This window comes from Acomys russatus, unplaced genomic scaffold, assembly GCF_903995435.1.
Source record: "Acomys russatus unplaced genomic scaffold, mAcoRus1.1, whole genome shotgun sequence".
Taxonomy (NCBI): Eukaryota; Metazoa; Chordata; class Mammalia; order Rodentia; family Muridae; genus Acomys; species Acomys russatus.
The window spans coordinates 14,746-25,986 of NW_026131495.1; positions in this window are offsets into that span (position 1 = coordinate 14,746).

Consider the following 11,241-nt stretch of genomic DNA (forward strand, 5'->3'; position numbering starts at 1 on the left):
AACCTGAACAGAAGCAGATAGCATTAAAGTACTCAGTGTCCTGTTCCCCACCCTCCACCCTGCTCTCTCCACCCCTTTTCTCTAATTTAGGATAACAATGCTCTATTTTGCTTTTTTGTTTCTAAAGTGACTTGTGGACTTGTGCTGTATAAACTGTATTAAAAGGTTCTGTTTTTAAAGATCGATTGTCATTCCTCTGGGGACAGTGGCTGCCAAGACATCTAAGTTGTAAGAGAACACAGTGAAAGACCTTGGCACTGTCTCTCAAAACTTAACTTTCTCTGTATGATTTAAAAAAAAAAAATATTCCATTTATTTTACTTCGTGGTTACTTGATTTTGAGGAAGAAAATATTCAACTTTGTATAAAGACTAGGTGTCAGGGTGTCCTTTGCAGTGGGAGGTGTATATATCGTATCTTGGTATACAGTAGAAACTCAAGCTTCGTGCATCTGTGTTTGGGACATGTCAATGACGTGGCGTGAAATCTGCTATTAGACACCCGGAGACAAATGAGTTGTATATGGTGGAATTTTAATTACCTTTCTGGGCACCTCTTGTCCCCTATTTTTAAAGTAATGGTGGTCTCCAGCAGGGCCACATGCTCAAAAATCTTTGTATAGTTTAAAATTTTTGAGGAGTATACCCGCTCGGAAGCATCTCTGGTGGTGTGTGTTGTGTGTTCTGTGTACTGTATGTGACACAAGCCTACAGTATTTGCACTAAGAAAAGCTTGTTAGGAGCTTGCTGCTATGGAGGAAAGAACATATTAAAACTTATTTTCCCTTGGGGTTTGTTTTCAATTTTATGTTTTTTTTTTTTTTTGGTTTTTTTTTTTTTTTTTTTTTTTTTTTTGTTTTTGTTGTTGATGTTGTTAGCTGTCCCACTTTCCACTGAGTAGCATTTTGTAGAATAAAATGAATTAAGATCAAAGATTCTGTGCTGGTTGCTTTTTTTCCCCCTACCGTCCCCATCTGTCCTGTTACTTTTCTTTTTCCTCTGTTCCTCTCTGCCTTTGGCCCCTCGTGGACGAAGTTGGGGAAAAAGAGGGGGGTTCACCTCAACTTTGGGTTCAGGTCCCCACCCTGCCCATCCTATGCCGGGGCCCAGGTCTCAGCCAGCTGCCAATTACTGCCAAGGTGTGATCCAGTAAAAACTTAAGGGTATTTTGTTGGGACAGACTGACTCTGGGAGGCCCAGAAATCTTCAGAGGATCCATTAGTTGTACTGTAGGGTTGCCACCACCAGATAGAGTGAAGGCAGGAAAGGCTTCCTGTGCAAATACATGGAGTGTGGCTCTCTAGACTCCAGGCTGTCTGGCATGGACTGTTCCCCTGTGATGGAGCAGGAGACCCCAGTAACCGAGGAACATCTTTCAGTATGTTCCTCCCTTTCCAGCTCAGTGGTCCCAGAGGCAAACCTGTCATTAGGTGATGCCCGTGGTGCATGGCAATGGGCTGTTTACTCTTTATTAGTAAAAATAGCCCTAAAAATATTGTCATTTGCTCTGCTCAGTATGCAGGCCATCTTTGGAGGGCCCTGAGCTCTGGACCCAGGGGTCAGAGGCAGCCTGAATCCTAACCCTGCCTCTGCTAGCTGGTGGAGAAAGTCGTGGACCCTCTCTCGGAGCCTCGGGCTTTCTTCCCTGTGGAGTCGGGGGTGGGAGGCTTAGACAAGGTGCCACGAGCCCCTCCACTTCCTTCACAGTGGGCCCACGGTATAGAGGAACATGGCTGCCTAGGAGTCTCACTACAGGACCTCACTGTGACCTCTTCTGCCTGGACGGACAGGGAAACGAGTTCAGATGGAGCCTGGGGTGTTTCTTCCATGCCGCCTGTACTTTGAGTAAGGCATGTTTCCTTTTCCGGTAAAGATGAAGGAGGCAGCTGCCCAGAGTGTCTCCCCAGAGCTTCTGCAGCCCATGGGGATGACAGTGTCCACAGAGAGGCATGTAATGACGTTTCTGTGCTTGCCTCTCAGATCTGGTACCTCCATACACTCTCCTCCTTCCAGTAACACATCACAACCCCTACCTCTTTACCCATATGTCAATTAGAGATGTTGATGATTGACAGGCACTTATTAGATGGAGTCATATGCTTCTTTGTATGGCTATAAATGTTTTAACATCCAGACAGCCATTCAGACTTTTATTGGAAAAAAAAAGAAAAAAGGAAACCAACACCCAGGGATGGCCCCACCAGGTCCTCAAATCTAAGAGGGTCTACAAGAGGAGCTTTGGAGTCACCTGTAGGTCTGTATTGAATTGGTCTAAATCACTAACTTGGCTTGACTCTGTTGATTCTGTTTCTAAGACAGACTTTAAAATCTAGAGGTAAACAGCATTTAGACTTGTAAGGAGTTCAGTAGGGAGCCGCTCTCAGAAAAGATGCCTTGGCGAAAAGGTCAAGAGACAAGGCCTTGTGCTGGAACTAAGAGTTCCATTGGTGAATACAGCTTTGTTTCTAGACTTTCTTTGTTGAGTAGATTCTCAGTGTATTCGGAGTATACCATCTCCAGGATTGGACACGTTTCCAGTCCTTGGAGGCGTGAGACCACATACGCGACAGTCTTTGAGAAGGCAGGAAGTGCTAGAATCAGGAAGAAACTCAAGCAATTAAATCCCACAGACTTTGGTTATAAAGTTGACTGATGCAACTTGATTACAGTATAGCCATTGGGCCCTGGGCCCATCTGCCCCATGTCTGAATGGAAGGGTGTGTGTTTCCATGCAGCTGTGTGTGTGTGTTTAAAGGATGGGTGGGATACTTGTCTGTGGATAGCTCTGTCCCTGTTGCTTGTAGGGCCCCACCAGACCTCACATAGACAGGCCTGCAACAAAAGAGGACTTCTGGGCTGTGCACCACGGTTCAAGATGTGTCTCTTGAATCTGTCCCTTCCTGGTGAGACAACAAAGGACCACGTCACAAGGAGTGATGGGCCGCTGCTAGCAATCTCCTCAGTTTTCTTGGTAATCAGACCTGCCTGGAGGCTTGAGCAACAACTGCGCTGGGATTCCGCCTAGTAAGCAGGATGCTTTTCTTTCCTCTCCCGAAGGGCCCTGGTGGACAGAGGCCACTGCAAAGCTTATCATAGTCTGTGAGTTGTTGGCTCCGGAAAATTTTACTCATTCGAAGGGGAGGGGAAAAAAAAAAAAAGACGCTTCAGGCTTCGCCTCTAGAACAAGAAGACCCTCAACTAAATTAAACATCTTAAAAAGTCCTTGTGGAAGGCAGAGGAGGAAGCTAAAGCTTGGCTGGCTGGCGAGAGTCGAGAGTCTCGTGAACATCAGGAGGATATGACCCTGTGCACACAAGGCCTCTGTCCCCTCGGCTACAGCAGACTACGTGTCACGGTGGAAACTGTTGATCCTGTGCACTCCTGGAAAAGACCAGCCTTGTCTATTTGGAACGTGTTATTAGGTGCTAAGTACTTTTTATTACGTTTCAACTCATTTAACATAAAATTATCCAAATTATTTCGAAGTGAGCAGTTCCATGGCATTTGTGTCTCTACAGTATGGGGCAGCCACTGCCCTTATTGTGTTCCAGAATGTTCCTATTACTACAAAAGAAGCCTGGTACATTAAGCAGTCACCCCTTTCCCCTGTCCTTGACAGCTACCAGCCTGCTGCCTGTCTCTGTGGTTTATTTTTAGGTAACATTTCTGAAGATTCCAACAATTCCATTTTCCAAATTGGAGGGAAAACATTAGCACGTTGCAAATAAACTAAAATAACTACTGGTTTATTATTTATAGATATGGCACCTCCTTCCTTTAGCCTCATACCTCTCCGTATGCCTTCACATACACAGTCTCATTCCGTCCAGGAGACAAATGCTGCTGAGTGTGTTGGCAAATGCCAGCTCCCAGAAGGATTCCTTCGCCCTTACGCAGTGGCCTGTCTGGCACTCTGGCAAACACAATCGCTACCTTCATCCAGTGCACAAGGCAAGCATTCGTTTCCCAAACGAAGATGGAACAAACACGTAACGACAGACATTCCCTGACGAGAACAGGAACCACTTCGTGTGAACCTAAGCGAGCCATGTTTTAGAAATGAGTATTTCAACAAGAGAGTATGCCTCTTGTTCTGACAGTTACGAGGGAGAAAAGTTCTCCCATTCACTCAAAAGCATTCTTGTATCCCTCCAAAGTGCCAAAAAACAGAAACAAAACAAACAAAACAAAATCAACCCCCGAAACAAAACAACAAAACCCAAACCCACAAATGCACACTTTGAGACACAGCCAGATGAGACACCACTTGCATACGTGTTACAGAAAATGTCTCCGTTTTGTGCTTTCACAGGAAGACTAGAAGTTGCCCTCAAGGAAGTTACAGTGGGCCAAGGAACATGACCTGTGGCAGGTGGGGGAGCATACAGAGAAGACACGCTGGAGGAGAGGGCTGGGGCAAAGGTAAATGGGATCATCCGTGGTAGACGGAGTGGAGAGCAAGTGTGCGTAGCAGCCAGAATGGTTGAACAAAGACATGAAGGAAAAAAGCCAGGGTGACTGAATGTCACCAGCATTTGCTGACATGAGGGAAGATAGAACGTTAAGCTGTGATCTTGAGGGCTTTGGATGGCAGGCATCTGTGGTGTGGTGAGTGTCTATCTGCTGGTGTCACGTAGCCTTTGCACCAGGAAGTAGAATAGATCAAGGGCTTCTAGTGTTCCCCATCCTCTACCTACACCTTCATGGGGTGGGAGTACAAGAAATTATCAGTTCACTAAAAAGACTAGAGGCATAGGGTGCCATGGGTGCAGGTACCATCTGGGATTTTCCTAAATCCGGAGGAGGAGTGGGGCTGCGTCCCAGAACCAGTGTTATTGAACCTGAAACCCCCAAAGTAAGTGGAAACTAGAGTTAATTTCTAGGCATTTAGAAAGGTGGCAGCTAACTGGCCGTGTGTTGGTTAGGCTTATGTTAGTTTGATATAAACTAGAATCACCTGGGACAAGGCCCTTCGATTAAAGACCTGCTCCCCCTCCCCTCCTCCCCCCATCACCCTGGCCTGTAGGCATGTCTTTGTGGCATTTTCTTAATTGTTGATGGGGGGAGGGATCAATCTCACTGTGGGTGGGACCACCCCGGGGCAGGTGGTCCTAGGTTATAAAGAAAGCAGGCTGAGCAGGCCATGGGGAAGAAGCCGGTAAGCGGCACCCCTCGCGGTCTCTGCTTCAGTGCCTGCCTCCAGGTTCCTGCCTTGGCTTTCTTCTGTGATGCAAGTGTAAGCAACTTTCCAAGTTGCTTCTGGTCATGGCAGTTATCATAGCAACAGGAACCAAACTAGGATGGAGGAGGCAAAACAGCTGTAGTCACACTTAGAAGACAAAGGGATCCCGGATGTAGGACAGGTGGGGAAGGAAAGGAAGAGGCAGGAGGCCCCGGCAGCAGCCTGAAGAGTCATAGCCATGGGGTTAGGGGGCAGCATATTTCTAAGGGTTCTCCAGGAGCAGCCACTGGGAGGCAACAGGAGTGGGAGGAGGCCTCGGCCCCACCTTTGGTTTTAGACACGTTCATTTGAAGGCAACCCGGAAGTCCAGATGAGGAGCTGCCTTCCAGGAAGAACATGCAACCTCACAGCTCTGTGTCACCATCAGCTCGCTTCCATGCCACCCTGGACCTCACCCTTGGTGCTTTCCTGGCCAGGTCTCCTCTCATTCCCAAGAAGGGCCACTCAACGCTGTCGCTTCCCTTCTCAAACTGTCCCCAGCCTCCTCACTTTCTACAGTTGCGGTCATTTCTCATTTCACAGGAACCCAGGGCATCTCTTCAATTTCCCCTCATGAAGTTCATAAACCTACTGGCCTCTCACCCTTCTGGTCCCTAGTCTTCCCTCCTTTGTCAGTGCTGGGACCCTCTTCAGTGAGTTTCCTTATTCTGCTATTAACATCTACTTTCCCAAAGGCCTTTCCCCACCTGTAGTAAAGAAGACAGTGTCACCCCAACTTTAAGATAGCAAAGCCTTTCCCTAGAACATGTCCAACCCTTAAGAGTTATCTTCACTTCGATGCCTACTTTTCACCTCCCACTCCTCTCTACCCACATGAGTCTGATGTCCACCTCCTCTGCCAGACACTGGACTTTCTTGTGATGAAATGCTGTAGACGTGTCTGACCTTGTGTGTTCTTGACCAGGGCACAGCTTGCTGTTCTTAGCTATCCCTGTGTGGACTTCTCTTTGGCTTCCCTCTTCCAGCCTTGACTTTTCTTGTGCCCTCAGTCCCTGTGTCAGTGTACCTTGCCTTGCCTGCTTTAAATAGGGATGTCTTGTCTAGTACATTGCTACCTTCCCAGTGTGGGTTCTATCATCTCTGTCTGTTCGACACAGCCTTTTCCAGTCCCCACTGCACAGCCCAGTCCCCACTGCGCAGCCTAGTCTCCACTGCACAGCCCAGTCCCCACTGCACAGCCCAGTCCCCACTGCACAGCTCAGTCCCCACTGTACAGCCCAGTCCACACTGCACAGCCCAGTCCCCACTGCACAGCCCAGTCCCCACTGCACAGCCCAGTCCCCACTGCACAGCCCAGTCCCCACTGCACAGCCCAGTCCCCACTGCACAGCCTAGTCCCCACTGCGCAGCCTAGTCTCCACTGCACAGCCCAGTCCCCACTGCACAGCTCAGTCCACACTGCACAGCCCAGTCCCCACTGCACAGCCCAGTCCACACTGCACAGCCCAGTCCCCACTGCATAGCCTAGTCCCCACTGCACAGCCTAGTCCCCACTGCACAGCTCAGTCCCCACTGCACAGCCCAGTCTCCACTGCACAGCCCAGTCTCCACTGCACAGCCCAGTCCCCACTGCACAGCCCAGTCCCCACTTCACAGCTCAGTCCCCACTGCACAGCCTAGTCCCCACTGCACAGCCTAGTCCCCACTGTGCAGCCTAGTCCCCACTGCACAGCCTAGTCCCCAATGCACAGCCTAGTCCCCACTGCACAGCCTAGTCCCCACTGCACAGCCCAGTCCCCACTGCACAGCTTAGTCCCCACTGCACAGCCTAGTCTCCAGTGCATAGCCTAGTCCCCACTGCACAGACCTGTCCCCACTGCACAGCTGAGCACAAACTAATTTTGGGGCCTCATGGTCTGTTTCCTGGGTCTTAAACCTAAACTACTGGTGTTAGCCTCCCACTCAGGGCCTATTGTGGAGGGACTCTGCTAGGATTAGATTCAGCTGTGCCTGACATGGACTACAAGTAAGCAGACATGTGGCCACATAAGGTTTTATTCTCTTAATAGCCTAGCGCCTGAGGTTGAAGTCAGAAAGCACTGTGCTTCCCTAGAGGGAACTCTGGCTCATTTTGCTCTGTCTCTGGGCTTTTCCTTCTGGGACTCTTCCTGGCCCACTTTCTCCCATAGCCACCCTTGAAATTGGCACTGGTGAATGACTTCCCTGGGGACATTGGGGTACTCTGGCTCTACCTGCTGCTACAGGCTCTTGGATAAGGGACTATTAAGCCTATGCCAGGCCACAGTCACTGCTGTCTTGGTTTTATGGTTCCTTCAAAACACAATTCTTAAAGGCTGTCCTACTTTAGGTCACTAGTGCTGTGATGAAACACTATAACCAAAGCAAGTGGGGGAGGAAGGGGTTTATTTGCCTTGTGTTTCCACATCACTGTTGATCACCGAAGGAAGCCAGGCAGGAACTCAAGCAGGGCAGGAACCTGGAGGCAGGAGCTGAGGCAGAGGCCATGGAGGGGTGCCGCTTACTGGCTTGCTCCTCATGGCTTGCTCAGACTGCTTTCTTATAGAACCCAGGACCACCAGGTCAGGGATGGCCCCACCCACAATTGCTTGGGTCCTCCCTCATCAATCACTAAATAAGAAAACACCTTACAGGCTTGCCTACAGCCATATTTTATGGAGGCATTTTCTTAATTGGGTTCCTTCCTCTCTGATGACTCCAGCTTCTGTCAAGGTGACATTAAACTAGGCAGCACTAGGCTTTTCACCATCTGCTGAAGTCACTTTCTCGTGCAATAACCACAGCAAAAGATCTAGCAGAGACGTTGTGTTAAAACATACCAGAAATGGTGCATGGTGGCACACACCTTCAGTTCCAGCACTCAGGAGGCAGAGGCAGGCAGATTTCTGAGTTTGGGGTACACAAAGAAACCCTGTCTCAGAAAACAAACAAAAACCAGGAGCCCGGTATGGCTTGGAAAGGTTAAATTTAAAACTCTTTTCTCATGGTCCAATGATACCAAGAAACCGATATGACTTTGATATGAAGGCTTTGGAATGGGCATCCCTGGACGACTCTTCCCAGGACCCTGGAAGCACTGTCCTTTCCTCATCTAATAAGACTTGGGTGCTTGGTACTTACCCGGAATATGGCCAGTGATGATGCACATCTGACTTCCTCTCTGCTTCGGCTCTGGCCCCCTCCCAGCATCCTTTTGTCCAAAGGAGATGGGCTTTCCTTTGTTCTTCTTCTGTTTTTCTCAAAAGGGAATTATAAATCCATAGTTTTATTGATGCAAAAACTGACAGTATGGTATACTTTTTACAAGTGAAAAAAAATTTGAAAGAAACACATGTGTTTAAAAAGATATTACAAGGCTGGTAAAATGGCTCAGTCAATAGAGGCTGATGACCTGAGTCTGATCCCTGCTCCTGCAAGTGGGTAAGAGAGCTGTTCTCTGGCCTCCATATGCATTATTTGTGGCATGTTGGAGAGTGTGTGTGCACGTGCACACACATATGCATGCACTTTAAGACATTTTGCTCTTGATATCCCTAGCTATGTTCCCTTGGGACTTGTTTGTCCTTTGCTCCCTCCCCCCCCCTTTTTTTAAAGGTAAATTTAAAAAAATTAAGTTAAAAATTAAGTACATAATTTCCCCCTTCCCTTTGCTCCCTCCAATTCTTCCAGTGGACCCATGCTCATCCCCTCTGGAAATCATGGCCTCTCTTTCTCTAATTGTCATTGTTACACACACACACACACACACACACACACACACACACACACACACACAACACCTAATATGCTCCGCCTGTTTAGTGTTTCTTGTATGTGTGTGGATAAGGGCTGGTCACTTGGTATTGGATAACCAATTAGGGGGCTCACCTCTGGAGAACAACACTATTTTTCCCCTCAGCACCCCTCAGTTGCCTGCAGTCCTTGTCCGTGGGTGGGCCCTGGAGATTCCCCCTTCCTTGTCAGCATGTCCATTGGTGGTGTACTTCCACTCTTGTTTAGACAACCATGCTGTTGAGGTGTCCTGGGTATAGCGTCTCTGTCATTTCTAGGAGACATGGTCTCACAGAAACTTTCCTGGTCCTCCGATTCTTTGGGCCTCTTTTGAGCCTCAGGTGCAGGAGGTGAGTCCCAGGTCCATCAGCTGGAGCCCGGACCCCACAGTCTCTTGTTCTCTGCATTTGGATTGGTCATGATTTTCTATAAAATCTTTGATGAGAGGAGGTGAGAGCGACACTTATCTGTGAGTGTTAGGATAAATATTTAGGACCAGTTAGGAATTATTATGGTTTAGTAAATGGTAGCTTCCCCTCTGAGAGCCAATGACCTCACTAGGCCCAGGTAGCCCCTCTGTTCTTTTACTAAAATGTCATAATCAAGCTGGGGTGTGGTGGCGCACGCCTTTAATCCCAGCACTGGGGAGGCAGAGGCAGGTGAATTGCTGTGAGTTCAAGGCCAGCCTGGTCTACAAAATGAGTCCAGGACAGCCAGGGATACACAGAGAAACCCTATCTCTAAAAACAAAGAACAACAACAACAAAAAAAAATCATAATCAAGCCTGTCTTTTGTTATCTTAGAGTTGGGGGTGTTAGAGACAGTCATTATACTGTTTTAAAATTGTTACTTTAAAAATTGTTCTTTATTTCTTTTTAATGAAATTGAAACTTTATTTACCAGTATATGTGTGCAAGCTTGTGTGTATGATGTATGTGTGTGAGGTGTGTGTGTGCTCCAGTGTGCATGCTGAGATTAGAGGACAACTTTTGAGGTTCAGGTCTCTTCCACCCTGGGCTTCAGGAGTCAGACTCAGGAAAGTACTTTTATCCACTGAGCCAACATATAGTATGTATGTATGTATGTATGTATGTATGTATGTATGTATATTATTATTATTATTATTATTATTATTATTATTATTATTATTATTATTGTGTGTGTGACAGGGTCTCTCTGTGTAGCCTTGACTATCCTGGACTTGCTTTGTCCACCAGGCTGGCCTTGAACTCACAGCGATCCGCCTGCCTCTGCCTCCCGAGTGCTGGGATTAAAGGTGTGCACCACTGCCACCCAGTAAGCCAACATTTTTTGTTTTTTGAGGATCAAAAACCAGCTTCTTTTATTATACACGAAGAACTTATTTACAACTCTCTGATACAGACTATGTACATAACAATACAAGAGGCATCTGCTCCAGGTGGTCAATATAAATTAAAATTATAAATATGAGGGGTTAGGTTAGCCCCATGTGCAGGCACAAAAGCTTTACTCTGATTCTGAGTGCTAGAGGGACCTGCACTTCAGATGGGATCTGGCATCATCACCCTGTCCTAAACAGAGCCAATATATATATATATATATTTTAATAGAAAAAAAGATGGCTTATTGAGCACGCTACTAGAGTAGCTTGTGGCCTCACAACAGTCTCCCTCTTTTAAGACAGTTGTCTGGATGCAAGATATCATGTTGGATGTCACAAGATAAGTTTTGTTGTTGTTGCTTTTTAATGTTTCTTGGCTTTTCCCCCCTTTGTTAATCCTTCTGTTCCTCAGATAAGTGGATGCTTGAACTGACCAGGCAGAAGGTTACATGAATCCAAAGGAGAAATGCAGTTAATTCCATTTTTCAAAACAGGATCCTGTTTACATTAACAAAGGACTTCCTGTTTTGCCGAGGGTAAGTCCAGAATGTGTAAGAGGGTCAATCCATCCATCCATCTGTCTGTCTGTCGGTCCTGCCCCACTGCGGGTCTCACCAGGCTCAGCTGATGCAACTCCTGGCCTCACACTTTCCACAGTGGCCACACTGGATGTTCTCAGTCCCTTCAACAGTTTTGTTTAGCACTTCCTTAAATGCTGGAGTGTGGCCTGGGAACCTCTTTTCTCTCTTTATCTTCTTCATCATCATCATCATCACTATTTTTTAGGACAAAGTCATGCTATGTAGCTCAGGATAGTGTCAACTCATGATCCTTTTGAGATCCTCCTGCCTCAGCATCCAGATTACTGGGATTAAAAGGCATGTGC